This window comes from Podarcis tiliguerta, assembly GCF_965153285.1.
Source record: "Podarcis tiliguerta genome assembly, chromosome: 5".
Lineage (NCBI taxonomy): Eukaryota > Metazoa > Chordata > Lepidosauria > Squamata > Lacertidae > Podarcis > Podarcis tiliguerta.
Genome location: NC_139538.1, coordinates 33096644 through 33122792, shown reverse-complemented (window position 1 = coordinate 33122792; position 26149 = coordinate 33096644). Strand labels below are relative to the sequence as shown.

At 43.4% G+C, this 26149-nt stretch overlaps 1 protein-coding gene across 8 annotated transcripts in view; it reads right to left on the bottom strand.

Moving 5' to 3' along the window:
* The window catches only part of PIK3CB (phosphatidylinositol-4,5-bisphosphate 3-kinase catalytic subunit beta), a 115887-nt gene that overhangs the window by 67205 nt on the left and 22533 nt on the right, over positions 1-26149 (bottom strand). The window contains exon 1 of one of the 8 annotated variants that reach the window (XM_083442639.1): positions 14874-15159. The exons of 3 other annotated variants lie outside the window; for them this stretch is intronic. The gene's annotated coding sequence lies outside the window, so the exon portion shown is untranslated. Of the gene's footprint in view, positions 1-14254; positions 14590-14873; positions 15160-26149 lie in introns of those variants that run through there. 4 more of the 8 variants (XM_083442638.1, XM_083442645.1, XM_083442644.1 and 1 more) reach the window with 4 other exon arrangements.

Sequence of the window (26149 nt, the reverse complement as noted above, 5' to 3'; positions counted from 1 at the left end):
AAGCATGTATTCACGTACCAGAATTGCTGCTTTGCTTTACAACAGCCTCCACCAACCAAGTCCTGGCTAGGGCTAATGTGATTTGTAATCCAAAACATCTGCAAGGCACCAGACTGATTAACATTGTTTAATGAAGAGCTGTGCCATTGTATCGTTTCTCCATAATTTAAGTAAATTGTGATAAAGAATAATAGAAATCCAATTTTGAATTCTGCCTTTGGAAAGAGATTCCTTTAGATCTATGTAGGACCTTCTTGTGTATTTATTTATAGGCCATCTTTCTAGTGAAATACAGAAGATAGCAAACAACAACAGTGAAAAAGAAACACATTTACAACTGGCTACAGATTATAAATCAAGCTTATACACAACTCAAAAATCAACGACCATAATTTAAATTAGCAGTAGGCAGAGCCCATCCTAAATAGTTGCATCCAAAATGCCTGCCTGCAAGAGATTACCATTCCTCAGTGATAATAAGATACAATTCGTCAACGAGAAACAGCAATTTATCAGTGCAGAAATCACATTACATCATGTATTTAGGGGCTGAGCCCAAGAAGTAGAAACAAGTCTGGCCTGCATTCTAACAAGCTCTTACCCAAATAGGAGGTTTGGTTACATTAAATAACAAATAAAAACTAGAATTCATAAATTTGTTGTTCAGTTGTGTAACCCTCCAAACAGCTGTATTGTTTAAACCCACGTTTCTACACGTGGAGTTTAAAACGTAAACAGGTAGAGAGAATGCATTTGGAATGCACTAAGCAAACCTCATTTATCTGTGTAACCTTCATTTTAAAGAAACCACATTAAAGAAACCACATGTAACACTCAGCAAAGTTTTCATGAGTTTCAGTTTCATATCAAACCCTTCATGTTTGATAAAGGAAAATCTTCTTGTCAAGCCTATAGCTTGAAAATCTCTCTTTTTTGTCTTTTTTTGTTCATTTCTGGGACATAAACAAAGTGAAACAAATAAACAAACACCCTGCCCCCAACTGTTTTTTAAATTCTTATATGAGTTGGTAGGCAGCCAACTAAGATTTATTGTAGGAGTGGGGATATTATTAACTTCTGAGGACCTATTTGCATACCCAGGTACCATGAGACTGCTGCCCCAGAAGCTAAGTGTGGGTAGTAGAAGCAGTGCTATTTTTCTAGAAAAAGAGGTGCCAGAACTCAACAGTGATACCCTCCCTTGTTCTCTTATAATGGGAATAGCACCCACCTGAGAGGTGCTGAAATGGAGTTCCAGTGAGTTCCTGCTGGGAAAAAAGCCCTGAGAAGAAGTAACCACAGGTCACTGATCATGGATCAAAACAGGCCACAAATTTATTGATCACAAATGTAAGGCTTTGGGACAGTCATTGGGTGTATACAGAATCACCCAGCCTGAATGCTGGCTGATTGTTGTTAGGGGTCAATCCTTGATGAGGATTGCCCTACGACATACATCCTCAAATACATGCAACCCCTCAGGATTGCAGCACTGGAGGAGTGCTATGGCCCTAATTCCCTTTCTGGGCACTGGACAAAAGCACCTTCCCTAGGATTCCTTTAGTGGGATATCCTGTTTTCCTGGAGAGGGTGGAATGAGTGGCTTCCATCCTGTCCACACGCCCCCCCCCCAACCCTGACTAAGGATCCAGCTCCAACTGAGGTGCTAGCTCCTGTGGCGGCTGGATTTTAAGGCTGGGAAGTGGACCTGAGTGAAGCCTTTGCATTTGACATTCAGTAACACCTGACTAACGTCTATAAAAGTACTTCCTCTGCCACCCAGAAGAACAACCGGTTCAGCCAAATTTACCACAGTGCTATGTAATGAGCAGTGATAGCCCGGAAGTATCAAAACAAACACTCCCATGCACACAATAGGGAACTGGCATCTTATGAGCTGGAAAAGTAAAAAGAAGAATTGCTACTCATGAAGATTAAGCAGCTAACTACTCTGTCTGCACAAGTAATTCAGAACAAGGAGATGTGTATACAAATAAGGAAACTGACCTTGAAACTGACCTGAAGGAGCTCCTGATATTCAATCCTTGGACCTGTCTGATAAGGGAGAGGCATTCAAAGGTCGTGCCACCTGGTCAGCCATGGTAACTCAATAAACATGAGTGCTGCTACCAAGGTTTTAATAGCAGCAGAATTCTGCTTGAACAATAAAGTTCAGTCCATCTCTAATGAGTGAAGTACTTCAACATCTGCGGCATACTTATTGAAAACTGCAGTATTTAAACTTGATGTCCATCCAAGATGCTTCAAGTATTTTCATGCTACAGCAACAAGCATTCTATATTGTGATGTGAAAATTTCACAAAAAATATAGATATCAGCCACCTAGAACTTTGTTTCGCCAACTCAGTGCCCCCAGATGTTTTAGATTACAACTCCCAACACTTCTGAGCACCAATCTTGTTTGTTGGGGCTAATGGGAGGGCAATGGATTTGGAATTCCAGGTCAGACTTCCCAGAGTGTAAATATACCTTACATTCTACAAATCCCATGTCATACAGCAATAATCCCAAGGTTACATGCTTCTTAATTGCCACAGATCCTATACTGGCCTAAATCAGATGGTATGATTCATGAGTTAATGAACTGAGTTTATTGGACCCAAAACAAGCACTGTACTTGCACTCTTTCATCTCTTCTATTGTGCACATCAATGCAATACTTCTAGGACAATGGAGCACATCCTTTCCCTGTTACATTAATTTAGAGTGAGTAGTAGTCACTTGAAGAAGAAGAAGAGTTTGAATTTGATATCCCACTTTATCACTACCTGAAGGAGTCTCAAAGCGGCTAACATTCTCCTTTCCCTTCCTCCCCCACAACAAACACTCTGTGAGGTGAGTGGGGCTGAGAGACTTCAAAGAAGTGTGACTAGCCCAAGCAGCTGCATGTCACCCAGCAGCTGCATATCGAGGAGCGGAGACGCGAACCCGGTTCACCAGATTATGAGTCTACCGCTCTTAACCACTACAACACACTGGCTCTCCAGTTGCAAATGTCTGTAGCTAAAACATATCACTTGTCTATCTTGGTAACTGTTCATACCTCCTACAGATGTTGCTATATAGTTCACCTTGTAATAGGCTAAAATTCCTTATTTGTAGTATTTTATTTACAGTAATCAAGATGGCTGAACTCATAACACTATTGTATCTCTAACCTGGGTTCTTTGTTCCTCCATATGTACTCAACCATTTTCCATTAAATGGACACTACATCATGTCCTGTCCCACCTCATATAGCTTGAACCTTGTCCCAAAAGACAACTTGCTACTTTTCTTCAAATCCATCCTCAAAACTACCTGCCTCTTTTGTGAAATCTTTTGCCAAATCCTCTAGTCCTTACTCCCAACTGAAACAAAGCTTGAGTATATGCAACTATATTTGCACATACTCCTCTGCACCCTTACTTCTGCACCCTTTTTGATGATGTTTGGAATGCAAGCTGCCCATCTTTATAAAAACTGACATTTAATAATAATTGTATCCAGTTCCCTACATCACTATGGTCCACATGTGAGGAAGAAAGACATCTAACCTTAAAGATTCAAAATCAGTTCATACTTGAGTCTGTACCTAAAAATGCCCAGGAATCCCAGGTCATTCACATTTTAATATTTTTAAAATATTACCTTTGGTAGATGTGATTCAAAAGAGGTGCTTGGACTTGAACTGAGGCTACCAGTATCAGTCAGATCCACAAACTGGATTTTTGGGGTTTATTTGTTTTTTAGGATCAAAGCTTGAGCCTGAATATAATGAATTCCCTGTACATCACCACTAGTATCTATAAAACAGCTCCAATGTTTGTTTGTTTTTTGTTGCTATTATTGGGGGAGCAGGGGCATTGTGAGTCACTGAACAGCTAGTGTACTTTCACTGAAGTGACTACAGAACATCCAAAATATTGTTGGTAATTATGTGGGAGGACCCAAGCTATAAATAAGATTTTATTTTCAGAGGAGTCATAGAGAATATGGGGAAAACAGAATAAAGAATGTATCAGTTCAAACAATTAATGCAAAGGCACTCACAATTGCAGCTTCTTACATGTTACTGACTATTAATGCAACCAGTACAGTATGCAAGAGACTATGTAAATGCTGTCGCCTGCATAAGCAAACAGCAAATGCTATCTGCCTGAGGTCAGAAACTGTTCATTTCAAGTCTTATTGTTCATCACAAGGCTCTGAAAAAGCTTCAGTGAATTGAACCAAGGCAGGAGCACTCAATTATAATAGTCTGTCCTGTAGGTAATGGATTTTCAAAATTGCACTTTGTCACAAAATAGCTGGACATATGTGAGGGGTGTCTCAACCTCCTCTCATTGTCCTCGGTTAGCTCTGATGGTCAGATCACAGATGGACTGCATGCATGACCTAGGCTTAAGAACTCAAGTAATAAAGGAGACTGGTGATAGAATTTAGTGTCCAAGGTCTGTGACCTGGGAATTTTTGTTTGTTTTTTTAAAAGATATTTATTGAGGTTTCAACATATTACAAAAATTAGAAAGGAAAGAAAGGGGGGGGGGAATACAAAATACAAAATAAAAACAGTTAAAACAGTTAAAAACAAATCAGTCTCTCCATATCTTATCTTTCATTTGCTTATTTCCCTGACCTCCTCACACGTCCCTTTCTTGTATTCCATTTCAATTGGTTAATTCAACAAATCCTTTCCCTCTTTAATTTTATCTTAATCTTTTATCGTGACCTGGGAATTTTTTGAATGACACTTTCTCAGTGCAAATTTGTATCAGGCATTCATATGTATCCATCTGTACCAAACATTCATTGGCTGCAGAGCTAAAGGCAACACTTGCATAGAAATAATCACACATAAAATAAGCAATGACATTCTTTATCAATCTGATGGGTTTTTTGGTAACTAAAGTTGCCAATGCCAGCTACAACCAACTTTAAAGTAAATATTTTTGTTACACAAACTATAAGCCAGTAATGCTTTGACTTCGCAAATAAAGAGCATCAATGAGAGAGTGGTGTAGTGGTTAAGAGTGGTAGTCTCGTGATCTGGGGAGCCGGGTTCGCGTCTCCGCTCCTCCACATGCAGTTGCTGGGTGACCATTAACCAGTCACACTTCTTTGAAGTCTCTCAGCCCCACTCACCTCACAGAGTGATTGTTGTGGGGAAGGAAGGGAAAGGAGAATGTTAGCCGCTTTGAGACTACTTAAAGGGAGTGGAAGGCGGGATATCAAATCCAAACTCTTCTTCTTCTTCAATGTAAATGGCTAACAAGCCAATGTTGTTTTTGTCAGCTTGACCAATTCTTAAGGAGCTAATCCTACCACATGCCTAATGGGAGAGGTACCTTCTTGTATCCAAAAACATACACTGAATACACTGGAACTTGCTTCAAAACAGGGAGCGCTTCTGGAAGACCAGTTTGCTGCTATGACCAAGGCAAAAGGTGCTTTTGCACAACCTGAGTCTGCATCTGTTTCTGGAGAAAACCAATCTTGCAACTGTTACACTTGCCTTGGTGGCATCAGTTTTGCCTGGGGCTGCCTTTGATATGTGCCAAAAAAGTAAGCTGGTACAAAACAGAGCCACACTGCTGACAGGAGCCCACATGTCAGATCACCTAGCACCAACATATATTTCAATGGCTCCCAAGCTGTTTCTGGGCCCATTCGAAGTTTTCAAGTTTAATTATGTTTAATTAATTAATCATTTTTAATTATGCTTGGGGCCTGAATCTTCTGAAACAGAAGATTCTGATTATGAACTTACCCACACATTTTGCTCATCAAGAAAGACCTTGGTCAAGATCCCTCTGACCAGATTTACTAGCAATGGCAAGCAGGGTGCACAAAATAATCAATCCAAGCATTCATATTTAACTGGGCTGTGGAACATCTTATACATGTGCTGTAGATTTTCCTTCGATTGATTAGGACCTCTCTCTCCTTTTGACAGTACAGAAATTGTTTATTTTTTTCATAGTCGGACTAAAACTTATTTTAAAAAGCCAGATTAATACTGCTTTCTTATACTTCCTATAATGCCACTAAGAACCTATCCAAATTAGTGTTTCCAGAAATGGAGCTACCAGTGTCTTACTTGTATAGGATCATATGCTGTAGTTCAGTTTGCTTCACTTCCATCAACTATATTTGCCATGCTAGGTTCTATGACAATGGTGAATGGAACCAGGAACTCCAGAGCAAATGCATCCTGTTGAACAATGCAAGTTTGCAGACAAAAGTCATTATATGCACACCTGAACCAATATAAATTCACCCAGGCAGGGGAAAGATCACACAAATAAAACCTCCAATAGCTGTGCAATACTCTTTTGTCCACTTCCAATAGCTCACTCACTACCAGAAGAATTTTTCTAGAAGTCACATTTAATGGCTTTAAAGCAGTATACTTTATCACACCTCTAGCTGAAGTTACGGCTGTTGCTAAACATTAATTTAGCACCAGTGCAGTTGAAAGCAGAGAAATGAGACTGTTCCTTCCCAGAGGGCAACCTTGACCTTCTAAGGATTGCTTTGAAAAATAAGCTACATCTTTCATGCAGTCCATGATTCTATACTTTGCTCCGAATGAGACAAGCTCTGAGAAAGGTGCAGTTGGATTATTATTATAAAGCAATTCATGGAAGTTTACTCAGAGCATGAATTTTAAATTTTACAAATTGCAAAAGCTGAAAACAGCAGCCCACCCAAGCAACCTATCCCTCTTTCTCTATAATAGAGAAGTAGTTATTCCATTTCCTACTCTTATAACGCACCACATGTTTAGCAGGTAGTTTGTGTTGTATAAGGCAGGGGTAGCCAACATGGTGCCATCCAGACATTGAAGACTACAACTCCCATCATCCCCAACCATTCATGCTGCAAGCTAGGGCTGATGTAAATTGTAGTCCACAACATCTGAAGGGACTGTCTACCTTCATTTCAATAGAAATCTCATTGAAATATTAAGAACAGTCACATACCCAAGGAAATATAAGTCCATTGCCCCAGTAGTAATGATTCCCTCTTTTTTTAGTTACTGGCCTAATATACGGAAAGCAGGTAGTACAAGGAACCATTCAACCAGTTTCTTCAGACCTGCTTCCATTACTACAGGGATATGCACAGACTCAACCAACACAGAAGACAGGGTTAACCAACAACCCAAATTTAAATGACATCAGGAACATAGGAAGCTGCCTTATACCAAATCAGAACACTGGTCCATGAAGCTCAGCATCATCCACACAGAGTGGCAGTGGCTTTCCAGGGCTTTGGCTGGAGTATCTCTCCTAGGCCTACCTGAAGAATTGTCTCTGCAAGAACAAAGTCTTTCCCAACCCGCCCTGGAGATGCTAGGAACTAAACTTAGGAAATGTAGGGACCATCTATACCATTGAACTACAGCCCAGCTCTGGAATGTGCAAGGGTCCATTTATGAACGGGGCTCTTCTATAGCTATCCGAGATGGAGCAATAATAAATGAGAAAGGGTGGAAATTATGATGAGGCATAGCATTTTGAAACACTAGTAAAATTTAGGCATTGACAAATGCATTGTAGTTTGCTCAGAACCTCTGGATATAGACCGATCCAAATAAAACACAAAGTTTACTCAAGTGTTAGTCCAACTCATTTCAACAGAATTGCCTTCCATTAACATCTTAAGCTGGTTTAAGCCCTGAAAAGGGGACAGGGGGGTGTAACAGAAAGGAAGGAGACCTAGGCTGGATCCTAAACCCATTCAGCATGCTCATATGACCTTGTAACCTGGCATAAATTAAGCTGGCAAAATGGGTGGTGTAACTGAAACTCTGTTTTAAAAAGCTTTGTTTTCCCTATGCCAGCCTTACACTGGCTCTGTCAGCATTAGCCCTGCTCCTGAACCGAGTGTGAATTTGGCATGATTTATTATGACTTCTCATACTTAGTATTGCTCCCTTAGGATCATTTCAATCGTCCATATTGGATTTCTGGATCATTACATTGTTTTACCTTGCTAGAGATCAATGCACATGCATTTCAACTTTGAGAGCAGGTTATCAGGTTGCTATCTAATATATTGTTATGGGACTCCACACTTCTCCAGAAGCTGAGAAATTCTAGAGGCAGTGCTACCAAGGCTTGCTTTCCTTTGGAAACTGGAGATTTAAACCAAGTGCTGCAAAGTTGGTGTATTTACAAATATACAACAGAACATAAGCAGAAACACATGGCACACATACAAGGCGTCAGATCTCCTATCTCACAATGGCTCTCTCAGGCGGCACCTGCATTTCAAGCTGTGTCTAAGCACCAGCTTACTTTCCAGATCTCTACTTTGGTTTTTCCCTGTCGTACCAAAACTTTTTTGTTTCATTACATGCTTCCCTTTTCTAAACTCTGATCATTCTCTCATTCCACATCAATCTCATAAGATTAGCACACAAAAAGTGGGAACCTACCAGTCATCCTGGGCCATTATGAAATACGGTCTTTAACGGCATGGAACCCTCAAGGGGTCAATCCTCAGACATCTCAGGCTGATATGTTGTGAGCCCCTTTGGGCACAATTTTGTAGGAAAGTAGCATACAAACAAACAGATGACAATGATGATGGAGCTATCATGGGGGGAGAGGGTAATCACAAAACCTCCCCACCCCATCAACCATCCCATCAGGTTTTTAGTGGGAGTTAAGATTGCTCTGTAAATAAATATATCTATGGATGGGGTTTTTTTCTTCCTTTCCTTGATTTGTGAGCCGCTTTGAGACCTTTTTGGTTGAAGAGTGGGATAAAAACGCTTTAAACAAGTCAGATCCCAGACTGTGAAGCAAAACCTGATCACAGTATGGGATCTGATGAAAGATGCTTAGGTGATGGTCCACCTACAATAATCAGGCAGCACTCTTATAATGTGGTGGTAATGTGGTAATAAAACAGAGGGCATGGTTAACTGGGTGTTGCCCCTCCCCCTACCAGTAACCAATTCAAACTCCATTTCATTTTGTTCATGTAATTCTTCAAAATATGAGGCATCAGAAGATTTTCAAAAGCTTCTACACGTTGTCAGGTCAGTGCCACAGATTAAAGTCAGATTTTAAAGTATGAGTTCCAAATCAATATCTCTAGCCTTCCCCCATTAAAGAAACAGGATAAAGAAATGGTGATAATTAATGCTTAGCTGTAATTTTTAAAGCCAACTTTTATCTGATCATATGTTGTAATCGCCCTGAGACCTGCGGGTATAGGGCGGCATACAAATTTAATAAATAGTAATAATAATCTGTTCCTATGAGGTGTTTCATATTCAACTGCTTCTGCATAGTAATAGGACACACCTCCCTCTTGCATTAATGGGCCAATCACTTCGTAATAACACCTGCCTTCTTCGGTCTGTGCTTATCAGATTTCCAGAGAGACACCTTGCACCTGAAGTTGCTTCCAGCCTTCAGCTCTCTGTCTCTCTCCCTGTTTCCATCCCACACCAAAACTGCTTCTTTTATTATTGCTGACACTCATAAACAGAGTATCTGTCTCAACCAATCTATGCTTCATGCATCTTAGAAAATGAGTTCTGGCCCAGGGAAGCCCATTTGTAAGTCATTTCAAAATCTCTCTGTTGGTTTTTCTGCAACAACCTAACTTAACCCTGTGGAATCTTCAAATGGGATGTTTCCTACAGCTTACAAGTGTCCTGATGTTTCCAAGCCATGAAATTTCCCAGCTACCAGACTTCATCCTACAAAGATCTGGCTCCTGTGAGAGATGGGATTCCCAAGCAACTGTGTGACCGTGTTCAGACGCAGCATTAAACCACGGCTTAGTGCAGAGGTTGAGAACCTCAGGCCATACTTGACCTGCCAGGTCATTTTAGCCAAGCCACACCCACCTGCCCTACACCTGCCATCATGTATGATGCTGGATGTGGGGCAGGTAAAGATGGGGCTTGGCCGAAAGGGAAAATGCCTGCAAAGTCCCTTTTATATCGCTTCCCAAGCATCCAATGAGCAGATGACTGACAGGCATATGGAAAGTACTGTGCACTTTGTAATTCCTGTGCTCAGCCTTTTCTGAGCACCACACATAGTGCTTGAAGAGCCCCTTACATAGCTGGATGTTGGGTGTTTAGGAAGCGCTGTGCTTTAAGAGGTATCACTTTTAGAGGTATGATGTCAGATAATTGACTGGTGGGTGGCCACACCCACCTGTCAAAGCTGGCTTGCGAGGGCAGGAGAGATATATATCTGGCCAGCTGGGTGAAAGCATTTCCTCACCCCTGACTTACTTGTACATGAATGAGCTGCACCAAGCCCTTGGCCTTACATGCTCCCTGTTTCCCTTCCCATGCATCAAGGAGCACTTCCACATTTAATTTCAGTTTCCTTTAAAATCAGCTTGTTGTTTCATTCAAACCGTTGAGCATTGTTCACATTTGCATCAAACAACCATGCATATGCTTTGCGCACCTACATACAGCCTTTTGGCTCCTGCTTTTTCACCATACATACGTCACAAAAGATTTCCAAAACCCACAACTAGCCATTGCTTCCTATTTTTTCTGAGCTGCCAGAATATAACGAATGCCAAGGTTTAAAGTTGGCTTCCAGATCCTGCCTCATCTGGAAGCCATTAACCATGGTTTCACCAATCAGACAATACATGAAGCCATGCACAGGTACATTAAGCTCATCTGGACCTCAGCTTAAAGTAAAGGTAAAGGGACCCCTGACCATTAGGTCCAGTCATGACCGACTCTGGGGTTGCGGCGCTCATCTCGCTTTATTGGCCGAGGGAGCCGGCGTACAGCTTCCAGGTCATGTGGCCAGCATGACTAAGATGCTTCTGGCAAACCAGAGCAGCACACGGAAACGCCGTTTACCTTCCTGCCGGAGCGGTACCTATTTATCTACTTGCACTTTTGATATGCTTTCAAACTGCTAGGTTGGCAGGAGCAGGGACCGAGCAATGGGAGCTCACCCCCGTAGTGGGGATTCGAACCGCCAACCTTCTGATCAGCAAGTCCTAGGCTCTGTGGTTTAAGCCTCAATTTGATTGTGCGAACATGGCCACTAACTACAGCTGGTTTAAACAAGCCAGGATCAGAAATCATGGTTTGAAGCTGATTTGTTTTGATAGTGACAATAGTTAGTGATATTCCATGATCAGGTTTAGCTGACTGAAGAACATGTCAAGTTTAATAGAATGACAGTTTAATAGTTTGACAGTAATGGCTGTCAAATGCTGCCACATGAGAGGAGAGACTGTGCAGGTCTAAAGCTTGATGGGACTGCGATTATTCTTTATAATTTATTTATGTATTTATTAAATTTGTACCTTGACCTTCCTCCCAAAGCAGTCCAAGATCAGTTTATGCAATCAGGTAACTGACCTTCCAAACCACAAGTCAGAAGCCCTCCACAGTTGGCATTTGCTGGTACAATTTATACCAGTTAGTCTCCATTAACCCCTGAAATGAAAACTCTTCTCTCCTAATTAGTTCATAGGAAGTGTTTCTTCATCAACTGAAACATGAGCAGTACCCCCTCCCCCAAAAAACAACCTATTACTTCCAGCAGTTGCCCTGGAAAATTAGTATTCCTTACTGAATTACAGGCAGTGAGCTACAATGTGTACATTCAACCACACATCACACAGAAGTATATTATAAAAAAAAAACAAAGTTGGCAACCTCATGCTTAAACTACAGAAAGTGCTCTACACAGGCTTCCCATCAGACTGGTTTTGAGTGGTAGACATGCATGTATTATGCTGCACTGAGGGAAACACACTGACTGTAGATTAGTTAACAGGCCATGTTCAAGGCAGCAGATTATTAACATATAAAAAGCTCTGAATAGCTCAGAAGCAGGTTATCTGTCCCTGTAAGACTCACAGCTGATAGAATACCAGGAAACAAGCATTTTCTGCTATTGACCCTAACTTTGAAATGCCCTCCACCTCTGTTAAAGATGAAGCGTCACATCCACTATTTGTTTCAGATGTATTGCAGACATCTTTTTCTGCAGGCTTCCCTAAATCATTGGGTTTCCCACCACCACCACTGGATTTCTGTGTGGTATTTTAACCTCAGCTTTTACTGTAATGCTTTTGTGTTTTTATGTTGATTTGTGCAACACTTATACATTTCAAAAACTAAATGGTTTAGAAATAAGTTATTATGATTATTTATTGATCTTGGTTAATGTTTCGTCTTTCAGGCCAACATTTCAGATTACAGTAGTACCTTGGTTCTCAAATGCCTTGGTACTCAAACAACTTGGAACCCAAACACTGCAAACCCGGAAGTAAGTGTTCCAGTTTACGAACTTTTTTCGGAAGCTGAACGTGCTCCGTTTTGAGTGTTATGCTTCTGTTTTGAGTGCCACACTTCCATTTTGAGTGCCACATTTCTGTTTTGAGTGTTACACTGAGGTCTGTCTGTTTTTGCTATTTATTTTACATTTTTGTGGCTTTTGTTTTTGTGACTGTGTGGAACCCAGTTCAGCTACTGATTGATTGTGTGACTGCAGTTTATTGCTTTCATTTTATGGATTAATGGCCTCGTTAGACAGGAAAATTCATGTTAAATGGCTGTTTTAGGGGTTGTTTTTAAAAGTCTGGGATGTATTACTTTCTATGGGAAAGTGCACCTTGGTTTTGGAACGCTTTGGTTTTGGAACGGACTTCCGGAATGGATTAAGTTTGAGAACCAAGGTACCACTGTACCGACACACCCCTTCTTCACAGCAGGCAGAAGTGCATCCCCCCGGCTCAGCCAGTCTCCCAACAGAGTAACACAAACGTCACTTTGTCAGCACCAACCTCCCCTTTATGCCCACCGAAAATGCAGATGGCACAATGGTCAGTTCCCCACCAGCAGAAATCCCCAACATAGAGTGTTCAGGGAGAGGGGAGGCCCGAGCCATTCTGTGCTGGATCCCAAGCTGGTCTCACAGTCATCATGCAACAACATTGGCTACAGATCAGGCCCAATTATTCTGCCATCGCACCAGGGGGAGCACTGGGGGAGGAAAGCAGGCGGGGGCGGGACTGGTGCACGTCCTGGGGGCGGGGCGCCCAGCGTGGGTGGGGTAGCCACTATGGCACCCTGGGGGTCGCATTGCCGCGGGGCAGTGTGCTCCCCCCCCCCGCACTCCTCTTCCTCCGCCAGTGCATCCCACACCTCCTGCTGGCACCACCATGAGCATCAGGGCTGTGGCTTTGCCTCTCCATGTAGCCCCTCCTGCAAGGGGCGTGAGTTAGGATTGCACTCTTAAGCAGCTATGTGCGCCTACAAGCAGTAACAAAAGACAACACTAATATTAACACAGCATGCATTACAGGCACTCAGGTGAGCTCCAGCCCCATATGATACCAAAGTCAGTGACTGTGCATTAAAGCTGTCAGAAATGAAGTTGTGATCTTGCTAAGAGAAGTCTCATAATGAGCTCGTAGGAGGATTTGGAAACAGAGAACACAACTGACCCAAGCAACTTCCCCTTCCTCATTTAAGTGCTTGAAACAGATCAGCTTTGCTTAGAAATACGGATCCAATGTGAAGAAAGATCTCTAGTTTCAGTCAACAAGAGAGTCCAGGAGTTAAGTATGTTGTACATTCAGCAAAGCAATGCTCCCAGAAAGCGTTAAATCTTGAACAGTGGAACACTAGGAATGCCCATTTAACTCCATTCTCAAGACTAGTGAGGTTCTGGAAATTCTTATGCAACATTTGAACATGTTTTAAAACAACAGCAAGGAGCTGCTGAATGAGAGAGACAGAAATAGAAAAAAGAACTTGAAACGGGGCTGGAGGGAAATAGCTTTTTTGCCAGAGCAATCGAAGGCACCCTATAAGTTTATACACAACAAAATAAAAGCTGTATTTAAATACGAGAACCCCAAATGTAAAACAGAAACTTGTTTTCAAAAATCCATTCTTACTCTCAGTCGCTAAGCTGTAAAATGGGAGGAGCTGCGCCTCGCAGTATGAAGTCAAGCAAGATTAGCCTTGCATGCAGAAAAGGAGAGATACAAGTGAGGGATAACATCTTAAGTTTAAACATTCACAGCTCAAGCGCTTATCGTTCCCTTTCGGAGGCGTCCCCAGCTCCTCTGTCTGAAGCCTTCACTCATCCCGGCCGATAAAAAGAGCCAGAAGTGACTAAATTTCACATGACCGCTAAAAGGAAGGCAGAAGCAGACGGCGGACTCCGCTGCCTGTTGAGCAAGTCGGTGTTGCAACCGAAAGGGAGAAAACGAAGAGAAATACCTTTGCCGCCTTTACTACAATGAAACACCAACAGGAACAACAACAACAACAACAGCAACACACAGCCATGTCCCACACAAGAGTGAGCTGTTCCCGGAGGGAGAGGGGCGGGGGGCGGGTAAGAGAGAAGAAAACAGGTCTCGGTTGGGGACAACAGCCCCAGAATCCATGTCAGGCTACAGTCCCGGATCAGCAGAGTCACGAAGGAGGAAGAAGCCCCACAGAAGCCGGCGGGACTTGCCTGCTAAATAAACACGCCCGGGTCGTAAAAGTCCGCGCGGGGAAGGTTTCGACCGGAGCTGGGCACGCGCTCGCGCGCAGGCGCCGCCGCAATCAGGGGCTGCTTCAAACAGCCCATTTCCAGCGGCTTCCGCGCCACATTCCCCACCGAGAGCTCCCACAGCCCGGCGGCTCGCTGCGTCAGCAGACACGGCGATTCCAACCAGCCACCCACCCCTTCTCACATCCCCTCGCGCTCGGGTGGCGGGGCAGGGAAGCCGGGCAGCCCGCAAGTTCCCCTCAGACCCTTCCCCTCTCTCTCTCCTTACCTCACCAGCCCAGGTAACGCCAGTGGTTTCCCCCTCAGAAGCCAAGCGCAACCCGCGTTTCACACACTCACCTGGACGAGCAAGGGCGGCGGCAGCCGCCACAGCAGCTCCTGCTTTCCCTCAGCCGCCACAGGCTCTTTCTTCCTCCTCTGGCCGCTGTTCTTCGTAGCCAACGCGGCGGCGGCGGCGGCTTTCCCTGGCCTGCCCCTGACACCGGCAACTCCTGCTCGTACGGTACCTTCCGGGGCCCAGGTCGCTCCGGCGCCAGCCCCCTTGCGGCGAGTGTGCCTGTCTGGCGAAAGGCGGCCGGGCGCGCGCACTCTCCCTCCCCGGCGCGCGGGAAGGGGGAGGGCGAGCGCATCACCTAGGCAACAGCTTCCCTCCCTCTTCTCCTCCTGCTCCTCCGCCCTCCCAATTCGTTCCGCCAATCTCCTGGGAGCTCGTGGCAGAAGGGCCAATTAAAAAACGTCCAGGGCCCCGCAGGAGTGCTTTCGCTTTCCTCCTCTGGCTTTGGCCAAAGGGAGGTGGTTGGAATCTCCCTTCGGTTGGTACGAGCCGCCGCAAACAGACGTGCCTCCCTGGCAATGCGGAGTCGGTTGCGCGCGGCGCAGGTTAGCCCCGGAGACGACTCCGGAGACACTTTGCCGGGGGTGGACGCGCCCTGAACTGGAGGAATCGCTTAGCTTTCGGGTTGTTCCATGGAGGGGAGAGAGGGTGGAGAAGGGAAGAGGTTCGTGTGCGGTGGGCAAGATCAGAAGAGCCTGATGGATTAGCCCGGTGGCCCATCTAGTCTAGCATCCTGTCCTTAGAGTGCTCGATCAGATGCCGACGGAAGCCCGCAAGCAGGACCCGAGAGCAAGAGCACCCAATTGGGTTGGGGAGGCAACTCCGGTCTTGGTTAAATTAACGCCCGCGCAGTCGGATTCCCCGCATTTCTGCTCGGAGTACGTCCCGCCTGTGGTCACTGGGTCTTGTGACTAAGGACGTTTGCACTGGACTGCAGTCTTCAACCACGATGCCGCACTCAAACTCAGCGGCAAAATTTCCAGTCCGGTGGCTGTCATTGCTTGCAGGGTATTCTTGGTAACTGCTTGCTGGGCAACCTTGAGATTCTGCCCTCTTTCGAACGGGTGACCCATCTATACATTTCTGAAGATGTATAGATCCAATCTTCATCGGATAGATTTATTTATTTAAAAAACTGTAGCCTTATTGGCTGCTGCTTTACTCGTTCTGCTCACGGTTTTTTGTAATTATTATACTGTTTTTTATTATGTTCTCCATTTGATGGTTTAATTGCTGTATTAGATCACAAAGTGTTTTACATGCTGTTCTCCACCATGAGAACTTTGAATTAAAATGCGGGTTACACAGTTTCTAAATAAAGAGTGAATTCCATCCCTACCACTCCCACCCCCACAGTTTTAATTCATGCTTAATCAGGAACTGATAAGCCTCAGGCTGTGGGAACAGAGCTAAGAGGTGGTGGTTAATCTCAACTGAAGCAGAGGCAGATATCAGCACAGCTATCAAAACAGCACATACAGCACAATCATATACATGTTTTACTCAGAAGTAAATGTTCATTGGGGGCTTGCTCTCTACTACATGTACTTAAGATTGGATCAGTAACTTTTAACAAAGATTCTTGTGCCTTCTTCCAAATTCCAGGATTTTGAAGGATAACCAACCTCATAGTCAATATGCTTAAGTCTAATCAATGCATGAAATCGTTAAGACCACAGAGTAAACTGTCCTGCCAGGTAATCAAGCCTTTGTTTCCCCACCCCTCCACCTGAGAAGCTCAGTGTGAAACCTCTTCCTACTCCAATAAGTTAGAAACTTTCACCACTTTACAGCTGTGCAACTTTGTCTTAATGCTGTATGGAAAAGCACATGACACTGACCTTTTGAGAGTTTGTAAGTAAACCATTTTCAACTTGCCAAATGTGTGGCCCTTTTTTATGCTTTTCTCACGAACCTTCAGAGTCTTTCCCAGAGCACAGATTCAGGCCATCTGGATTACCCAAGGAGTTTGGGCTGCTTATGAGAAATAGATTCATACAGAGTAGCCCCTTACTTCCAAGGAGCTTTGTTCTTCAGGCAGGCACTTTGGACTTCTGGCAGCTGACTGGAACTGCACCTTTAGGAGCCAGTGCTTCCATAGACTCAATGACAGCTCACCCTCTGCCTCCAATCCTGTGACTCTTGAAGGCCTGGGATATCCCATATACTGTATTTCTCTCTGGTCACTGACACAGCCTTCTTCTCTGTAACATTTGCTTTGGGGTTTGTACCATGTCCTTCTCTGAGCAGGATTCATCCAGCAGAGGCATGGTAGTTGAGATATCTTAAGTGATGTCAAAATCAGTGTGATTTTGAAAGATTCAATCCACCATCTGGATTCAAAGTGGTGTCTGAAAATCAAAGACCTGGTCCTCAATCTCAGGAACCACACTGCCAAATTTGGTGCTATCTCTAGAAGTGTCCAACTGCATAGAGAACAGATGGACAACTTTTCAAAATATATAGTAGAAGTAGATATAGCGATGATCTAATAGACTCAGTGATTGCTGTAGTTACCCAGTGCTGAAGGAGAGAAAAACACTGCATATGATTCAAAGAACTACCTGTGGAGGAATCCCAAGTGGGGGACAAGGAGGAATAGGGCAGGAGATGCACCACCACATCCCAGCCCCAAGTAGAGGAAGTGGGTGGATAGTGGCAGTGATGCAGTTCTTTCTTCTCTGACATTACTCTTACAACTGGCTAGTGTTTTCTGCTTGCTACTGCTAGTGGTTGCTTTCTCGCCACCTGCGGCAGGTGGGGCCTCCATCACTGCGCTGGTTGAGGCCCATGAAGAGGCATCTTTGCATCATTCTAACCCCTCCAGCATCAATTGACAAAGACAGGACTGTGAACTACCCTGAGACACCCAGGATTGGGCTGTATATAAATTCAATTAATAATAATAATAATAATAATAGGACTACACTCTTAATTAAGGCAAACAAAGTAATCTTTCAGTTTTAATTTAGGGCTGTCCCAGTTAAGGAATTCTTAGTGAATCATCTGTTTTAACAATTTATTAAATTTACATACAGTACAAGTAAAAACAAGTTTGGAGATGATGCCAATTAACTGGTCAACTACTATACGTACATCAGTTTTGTCTGTAAGACTTTTTCAAAGCCTGATATATTTTCTTGTTGGTTCTGCCTCTCTGTGTTTCTCTCCTTTCCCGTTACTACGTAATGGAAAATGTGAAGCATGTTGGTGTACCCCTTCAGACTTTCCTGGAAAGGCTGGGCCCAGAGCCACGGTGAACTTTGAGAAAGAGATTTAATGCCATTTTCAAGCAGCGACCTAACGGGAACTTTGCATTGTGTTTTAAGAGAATGTACACTGCCTCAAAAGGTGAAATACTGCAGACTGAGGATGAATGTTAAGAGTTGTCCTACACAGAATGTTTTTACTAGATCAGGGATGTCCAACCAGTAGATCGCAATTTACCCGTAGATCCTCCTCCCTCCAATGACAATGGGTAGATCAATGCCAGGTTTTTTTATACTGGGAGTAGATCACAGTCTCTTGGGAGTTGGACATGCTTGTACTAGATAATACAGACAAGTCTGTATAAATGGGCACAAACCTAGCTTCAGAAACAACAATATTCAGGAGCTAGTAGGAGAACATATTCACTCCCAGAAAACTTGGTTGTGCAACTGATCTTGGGACTCATCTGCACCAAATGGACACTCCAGTTGGACTATCCCTTTCCTCTCTACAGGATCATCTTAACACCAACTACACCTGGGAAGGGAAGCCTACGAACATGACATCAAGTTCCTTCTGTCCCAGCCCCCTTCCATACTACAGCAGTGGCAGCTACTACCAATTGCTCTTTGAGAAAGAGCAGGAGAGCAAGAGAGGCAGACAGGGACAACATAAAACTCCAGCTGGGCTGGGTTTTCTGTCATTTTGAATGTGTCTGTTGTCATCATAAGGAAGTTTGAAGACTTCAATGGAAAGGGGGGTGCAGTATTAAATAAGGTGCTACATAAATGAGATGGTTTCTATAACCACATATCTGGAACCATGGAATAGGAGGCTTAGTATGACACAATTTTATTAATTGTTGTTGCTACTACAGTGGTACCTCAGGTTAAGTACTTAATTCGTTCCGGAGGTCCGTTCTTAACCTGAAGCATCACTTTAGCTAATGGGGCTGAAGCGTATGTAACCCGAGGTACCATTGTATTACATTATTGTTATTTATTTATTAATTTTTCTATCCAACTTCCAACCTCCCCCCTCTCCTTTCCTCCCTTCTTCTCTCCTCCCTCCCTCTCTAAGCAACCCAGGGTGGCAAACCACAAAGTAATAAGCACAATGCAATGGAAACAAAACTTGAGCCAATCACTGCCTCTTAAGCTTACCTACCTCAATGGATTCTTGTGAGGATAAAAAATGTGGAGGGAGGAAACCTTGTATGCCACTCTGAGCTTCTTGGGGAAAAGGTGGAATAGCTATCAAATAATAATAAACATTGTTTTAAAATGATTAAGAATGCATAATGTTATTTAGAACAAAGGTTTTGTGGAATATTATAGGGCAATGCTGTAGGACAAAAACCTTCCTATTATTGGGGTGGGGGTGGGTTTTGCTCCTTTTATGGGATACTTTTCTTTAATCCAGTTGTTTTGTTTTAATTTACTGTGCTTGAGTCTGTCACTGCTGTATTGTAGCTGATCTGGAATTGTATTGCATTTTTATGGATGGTTTTGAGTGTTGCCAGCCACCATGATGTGCACAAGCACCGAAAGGTCAGGATATAAATTTTAAAAGGAAGCATTGTTTAAATAGCAACATTGGTGAATTGGCCACTGGCAATCCAAAGGAAGATTTATTGTGAAAACTACTTTTCCTTAGAAAAGCCTATTAGTTTTTCAGTAAATCCTGAACCTTAAATGAATTGGGATTTTTTTTAAAACAAAAACAATCCTAAGGCAATTGCCAGTTGCAGCACAAAACCTTTAACAACAACAATCAATGTCTATTTTTAAATCACCAGCAGCCAAATAAAGGAAGGCTGCCAATTTCCTGCTATAGTGAAGTAATTTTTTATTTCTTTAAGTGTGTTTTTAAATTGACTTGAGTAGAAACAGATGATTACTTTGTTCCATAAGTGAGCATAGCTTTGTGTTACTATTTATAAATAGTATTTATAAAGATATTATTTATAAATAATAATCCAACTGGAGGCTCCAGCATGAAACTGCTGAACTGCAATGCATCAAGTAGTTTGATACTATTAATCTGAGTCTAAATGGAGACAATGGTTTCCTGTCCCACTACAGGTGTTAGTACAATTGATTTAGCAAAGTTGATTAAGCAAGAAATCCTATAGCAAGATGAAAGGGATCCATCAGGTCTCCAGCTGAGCTCTACAGTGGCTTAACTGTCTCATGGTTGGCTCAGCCAGAGATATGCCAATGTATCTTCCTGATCTATGCTGAGACCAATCCTGGTGAATCTTAAACTGGCATAAACCCTGAAAAAGGGGTGCTCTGGGGTGCATTGTGGTGATGGGACCAGAGAGGGGGGGACTTAGGCTGGATTCTAAGCCCATTCATCTTATGTCACATGGTGACCTGACATAAATTAAGCTGGAAAAATGGGTGCTGTAACTCAAACACTATTTTAAAGGCTTGCTTTCCCCCCGCTAAATATAGGCTGATGAATGGAATTTGGATCTCAGGTTTAACTTGTTCCTTGCATTATTCCAACTTTTGTGTGTTGAATTCAGGGCTGGTCCACTCACTTTGCCAAGTGCTCTGTGTCTTATTCAGCTTTTCAAGACCAAAATAAACTCCTCGGTTCTTTCCATTGATAACTAATACCCGACAAAGACACCATAAACACAGAAGAAACTGCTCTGTGCGATGTACATCTCTGGGGAAGGGACTCCAAATAACAGTATATTAGATAAGACCATGGGACATGGGTGGCGCTGTGGGTTAAACCACAGAGCCTAGGACTTGCTGATCAGAAGGTCGACAGTTCGAATCCCCGTGATGGGGTGAGCTCCCATTGCTCGGTCCCTGTTCCTGCTAACCTAGCAGTTCGAAAGCACCTCAAAGTGCAAGTAGATAAATAGGTACCTGTCAGGGAACTGCCATCAGTGCTGGAGGGAGAGAGCAAAATCCAGAGGGATTCCGGAGAGCGTCCCGGGATTGGGAGAGGCAGCCCATCTTCTGGGGAAGAAAATCAGCGTAGCACCAGTGGAGAAGGGGGGCAGATGGGGGAAGCGGCGAGGCGGTCCCATGACTCCTTGCCGGGGACCAGCGGGGAGAGTAGAGGTCCTCCGCTGCCTACGCCCTCCTTGCGCAGAAGGCTTTCGCGCAGAGAGAGTAGGAGAAGACTAGGCGTCAAAGAGCTTCTTTGCTGGAAGAAGTTTAAGAAACACCCACTGACGGATTCTGCCAGCGATTGAGACAGCCACGAGTGAGTGGCTGTCCGGACAGAAAAGGTTCACTCAGGCAATCCAGCCAGGTGTTTGCACCAGCTTACGCACGAGCAACCCCTAGAACCATTACAGTACTGCTCCGGCGAGAAGGTAAACAGCGTTTCCATGCACTGCTCTGGTTCGCCAGAAGCGGCTTAGTCATACGGGCCACATGACCCAGAAGCTGTACGCTGGCTCCCTTGGCCAATAAAGCGAGATGAGCGCTGCAACCCCAGAGTCGTTCATGACTGGACCTAATGGTCAGGGGCCCTTTACCTTTGCCTAGATAAGACCATGTTGACTTGGTTCTCTGCACTATGAATATGAAGGTGCAGAGAATAAGAAGTGCACTCTACCTCTAGTCCTAACGAAGCCTTTTATGAAAACCAACATGGTCAGGAAGCCGTCCTTGGTTCTGGGGTGGGGAGGCAAGAAATCCTCTCCCAGTGATGTTCCTTTCCAGTTCCATTCCATGTAGAATTGTACTAACAAAACCACTGAAAGTTCACGTTCCTTAAAATAGAACTCAGGTGTAGTTTGCACGCTTGACTCAAGGAATCCTTTTCATGTTCTGATTGGAAACTGTAGTAGAAAACCTGAAGTGCTCAACTGGCTTTGCTCAATCCCTCTGTCAGGTGGCTTAATCATAGTAGCCAGGTGCTATTATATACAATCATGGTTGAAGACATGACTTGCTGTGTCACTGTGTTGTTGAGTGCCTTCTAGGTTTCATGATGAAAATGACTCATGGGGTGAAGAGATTTCTCAGACTGTTCAATTCCTGGTACTGCAAGTAAGTTTTGGGGGTTTTTTAACTGGCAAAATTACAGGTAAAATGCACAATAAATTCTGCTGGAATTTTATGAGGACTTTTATTTTACAATTGCAATGTGGTGTGGAAATGTGTTGAACTGAAGATTTGAATAAGAAGTTGAAATTTGACAGATTTGTCCATCTTTAATCAGACTTGGCATCTGCTCCCTAGTTGATTCTTAATGGGGTCAGATATTTTTTCACTGTGATTCTTCAGTGAGCTCTTAGAAAAGCACTTTGCTGCTGCAGGTATTCCATTTGTTTATTGCCCTTCCTCTGAAGATCCCAGGGCGAATCCCAACAGAAAAATTCAAAATGAGAACACAAAATACATAATAAATCAAAAACAAACCAATACCCTGCTCCCATTCTACCTTTGCATCTTATTACCATTCAACTTACTTCTGAGTAAGCATGCACTGGATGGTGCTGCTAAACCAACTTGACAGCAGCAGTTCTTGCATGGGAACTCTGGAAATTTCATTTGTGAGAAGGGGAAGCTAGAGCTCACTAACAGGCAATTCTCTAAAACTTGCATTAGAAAGATCTATTCTCTGTGGCTTCCCAGCCTGCTCCTGCAAGTGGGCAGGAAGCCAGAGGCTGGCTGTGTCAGCAAGAGCACAGCTCCTCCTCTCATTCATCTCTTTTGGTCAGAAAGAAGGAAGGAAGCAAAATTTGCTTACACTATGCCTTGGTGGAAGCTCCCTCGTCTTACACATGCTTTGGTCTTTGCCTTTCCTCCAGGGAAAACTTGAAGAATGGAACACTGAAGGCCAAAGGTGATGCTGATGATATCTTCAGCAATCGCCAACTGTGCTTTTAAAAAGGCACAGGGAAGGGTGGTTGGAGACAACCCTTTCCTACGCACCACAGCCCCAATGAAAATTTGGAGGAAGGAATGGAGTTTGCTCCGGGGGGGTGTGCATACATTTACACCTCACATTTTTTAATAATAGAGTTCATTTTTCAATATGGTTGCCAATAGGTTAAGATGGCATATCATCCCATTGCAACAGACATGGTAACTCCAAAGCTCATGAAACTTTCTACACCAACAGTGACCAAATTGCATATAATGTATGCATTTGGTTCCAGGAATGGTCTGGAGGCATATGAGGCCATCACAAATCTGAGGATTTGTACACTTGGAATATTGTGTACAGTTGTGGTTGCATCCCTTCAAAAAGGACATTGCAGAGCAAGAAAAGGTTCAGAAAGGACAACCAAAAGGGATTCAAGGATCTCCATTATAAGGAAAGGTTACAACATTTGGGGCTTTTTGGTTTAGAAAATGGAGAATATGGAATGACAGAGGTGTATAACATTCTGCATGGTGTGGAGAAATATTTTTTTTCTCCTCTCTTATAATACTAGAACTGGAACACTCCACTGAAGCTGAAGGTTGGAAGATTTAGGCAGCCGAAAAACCCATTTTGGTTTCATCCAGTACATAGTTAAACTGTGGAATATGTAGCAATGACCACTAGGTTGGCTGGCTTTAAAAGAGGGTTAGACAAACCAATGGAGAATACGACTGTCAGTGGCTACTCTGCACGATGGCTATGTTCTACCTCATTATTCGAGGCAGTATGTCTCTGAGTATCAGTTTGTAGCAACTGCAGGTACAGTGGTACCTCGGGTTAAGTACTTAATTTGTTCCGGAGGTCCATTCTTAACCTGAAACTGTACTTAACCTGAAGCACCACTTTAGCTAATGGGGCCTCCTGCTGCCACCACACACTGGAGCACGATTTCTCTTCTCATGATATCTTCAGCAATCACCAGTTGTGCTTTTAAAAAGGCACATGTTCTCATCCTGAAGCAAAGTTCTTAACCTGAAGCACTATTTCTGGGTTAGTGGCGTCTATAACCTGAAGCGTATGTAACGATATACGATATATGATATCTTTATTGTCATTGTCCCATGCAGAACAATTAAATTGAAAAACTGCATAAAACTACATAAAACTACATAAAAACTACATAAAACTTACATAAAAACTACATAAAACATTCAAAAAACCGTAAAAACTCTGAAACCCCATTTTAAAATACAATATACTATAGAGACCCCTATGCTGCGTTTAGAACCAGAATTGCATTTGCGTAGAAACTGTTTCTCAGGCGGCTAGTCGTGGCCTTTATAACCCTATACCTTCTTCCAGAAGGCAGAAGCTGAAAGAGATCATTTCAGGGGTGCGTACTATCCCGCGCTATCTCTGCCGCTTTCTTATGGCACCTGGCAGCATAGATTTGATCTAAGGTGGGAAGAGTGCACCCAACTATTCTCTCTGCAGTCTTTACAACCCTGGATAGCATTTTTCCCCCCTGGCCGTGCAGCTCCCAAACCACACACAGAGACCATAAGTTAATACGCTCTCCACAGTGCAATGGTAAAATGCCATCAACAGGTCCTTTGAGAGATTGTTTTTCCAAAGGATTCTCAATCCTGAAGTGTATGTAATCTGAGGTACCTTATACAGGTACCACTGTATAAGGAGTGCTCTTGCACCAGGGCCCTGCTCACAGCCTTCCCATAGAAACATGGCTAGAGCGGGAAACTGATCTGCATGGGCAGGATGTTCTTATGTTCATATGAGGGGCTGTAGGCTGCTGTTAATCTGCTTTCATTCTATCAGCTGCACACCAAAAATCTTTGACAAGAAGCATAATAATGGATATAGATGCAAACTCCTTTGCACACAAAGGGCATGTTCTTCAGACCACTTAAGTCTACCATGTTGACTGTGGCTGCCCCATACAGCACAGCCACCTCCACTGAAGAAGTCTGTATGTTAGGGTGGATTAGAAGGTCATATTTGGTTCCAAGATGCAGTTAACATAATGTAAGGGAATGGAGGAGGTTGGCTTTCATGCTTCGAAAGTGCACCAGCATCACCATGTCATTTCTGAAGCACTGAAGAGACTGTTGAATGAAGTGTATTTGGCTTTTAAACTGTTCATCAGTAACTTGGATGTTACTTGGGTTTTCCCAGGCCCTTAGTCTTTCAACAAATGGTAGCTACAGACGAAATGTCTCTTGTATTAAAATCAAGGAGACCATCACTTTCTTTATGAAGAAGCTGCATGGCAGAAGCATCTCCTCTTGATTTCTGCCTGGTGCCGAGAGAGGATCCAGTTCTAATGTAAAGATGTGGAAGGAAATACATTACCCAAACTCCAGAAACTGAAACACGTGGAAGTTCTCCTTTTTAGTAAAAGCATTAGTCATTACCTTGTATTACTCATTACCCTTTTGCCATAAAAATATCCTCAGTATTTTCAGCCTGCCCAGAATGCCACGTGATTTCTTGCACAATGGGCTGAGAACAGAGTGGAAGTGCTGAGGACAATAGTCCGTTAGGGAATCACCTGAAGGAAGTTTATTAATGCGGGGGAACAAGTGTTACATTTGAAACGCCAAACCTAATTCACAGAAAGTGCCCAGTGTCTCCAGAAGAGGAAATGGGTTATTGCGCAAATCATGTGAACTCAATCATATACTCATAGTGGCTGTCACATAGAAATAATTATTTGGCAGGTGTTATTCAGTTTGTTACTTAAGGTTAATTTTGTTCCTGTTAAAGTCAGCTGGAGGGGTTGCTCAGCAACCAAGCAGAATGAGATGATCTCCAGTTAGGTAGCCCATTGTCTGCCTAGCTGTGCAGTTCTGAGGGATTTTTTTTCTGTGTATGTTTGGCAGAATGTCTCCCTGCTATGTACAAAGTCGGAACTAAGAAAGGCAAAACCCTTTCTCCTCAAATTACTATATGCACTATGTTTGTGTAGTTTTCTCAGTAAAGTGCTATCAAGACTTTCCCATCTGGATTCCATCTACATCATTAATTGACTTTGCTAACACTTTCCTCTCATTGCAAATTACAGGCATGGGAAGGGCCTCTTACCGTCTTGCTGGTGAGTGGCGGTTGCAGCCCAATGTGGTGCCGCCTCTCTCCCCTGGACACGCAGTGCCATTTTAGATTGTTTCCCCATCTCCTCCAGCCACCAGAGGGGCTCACAGGTTCC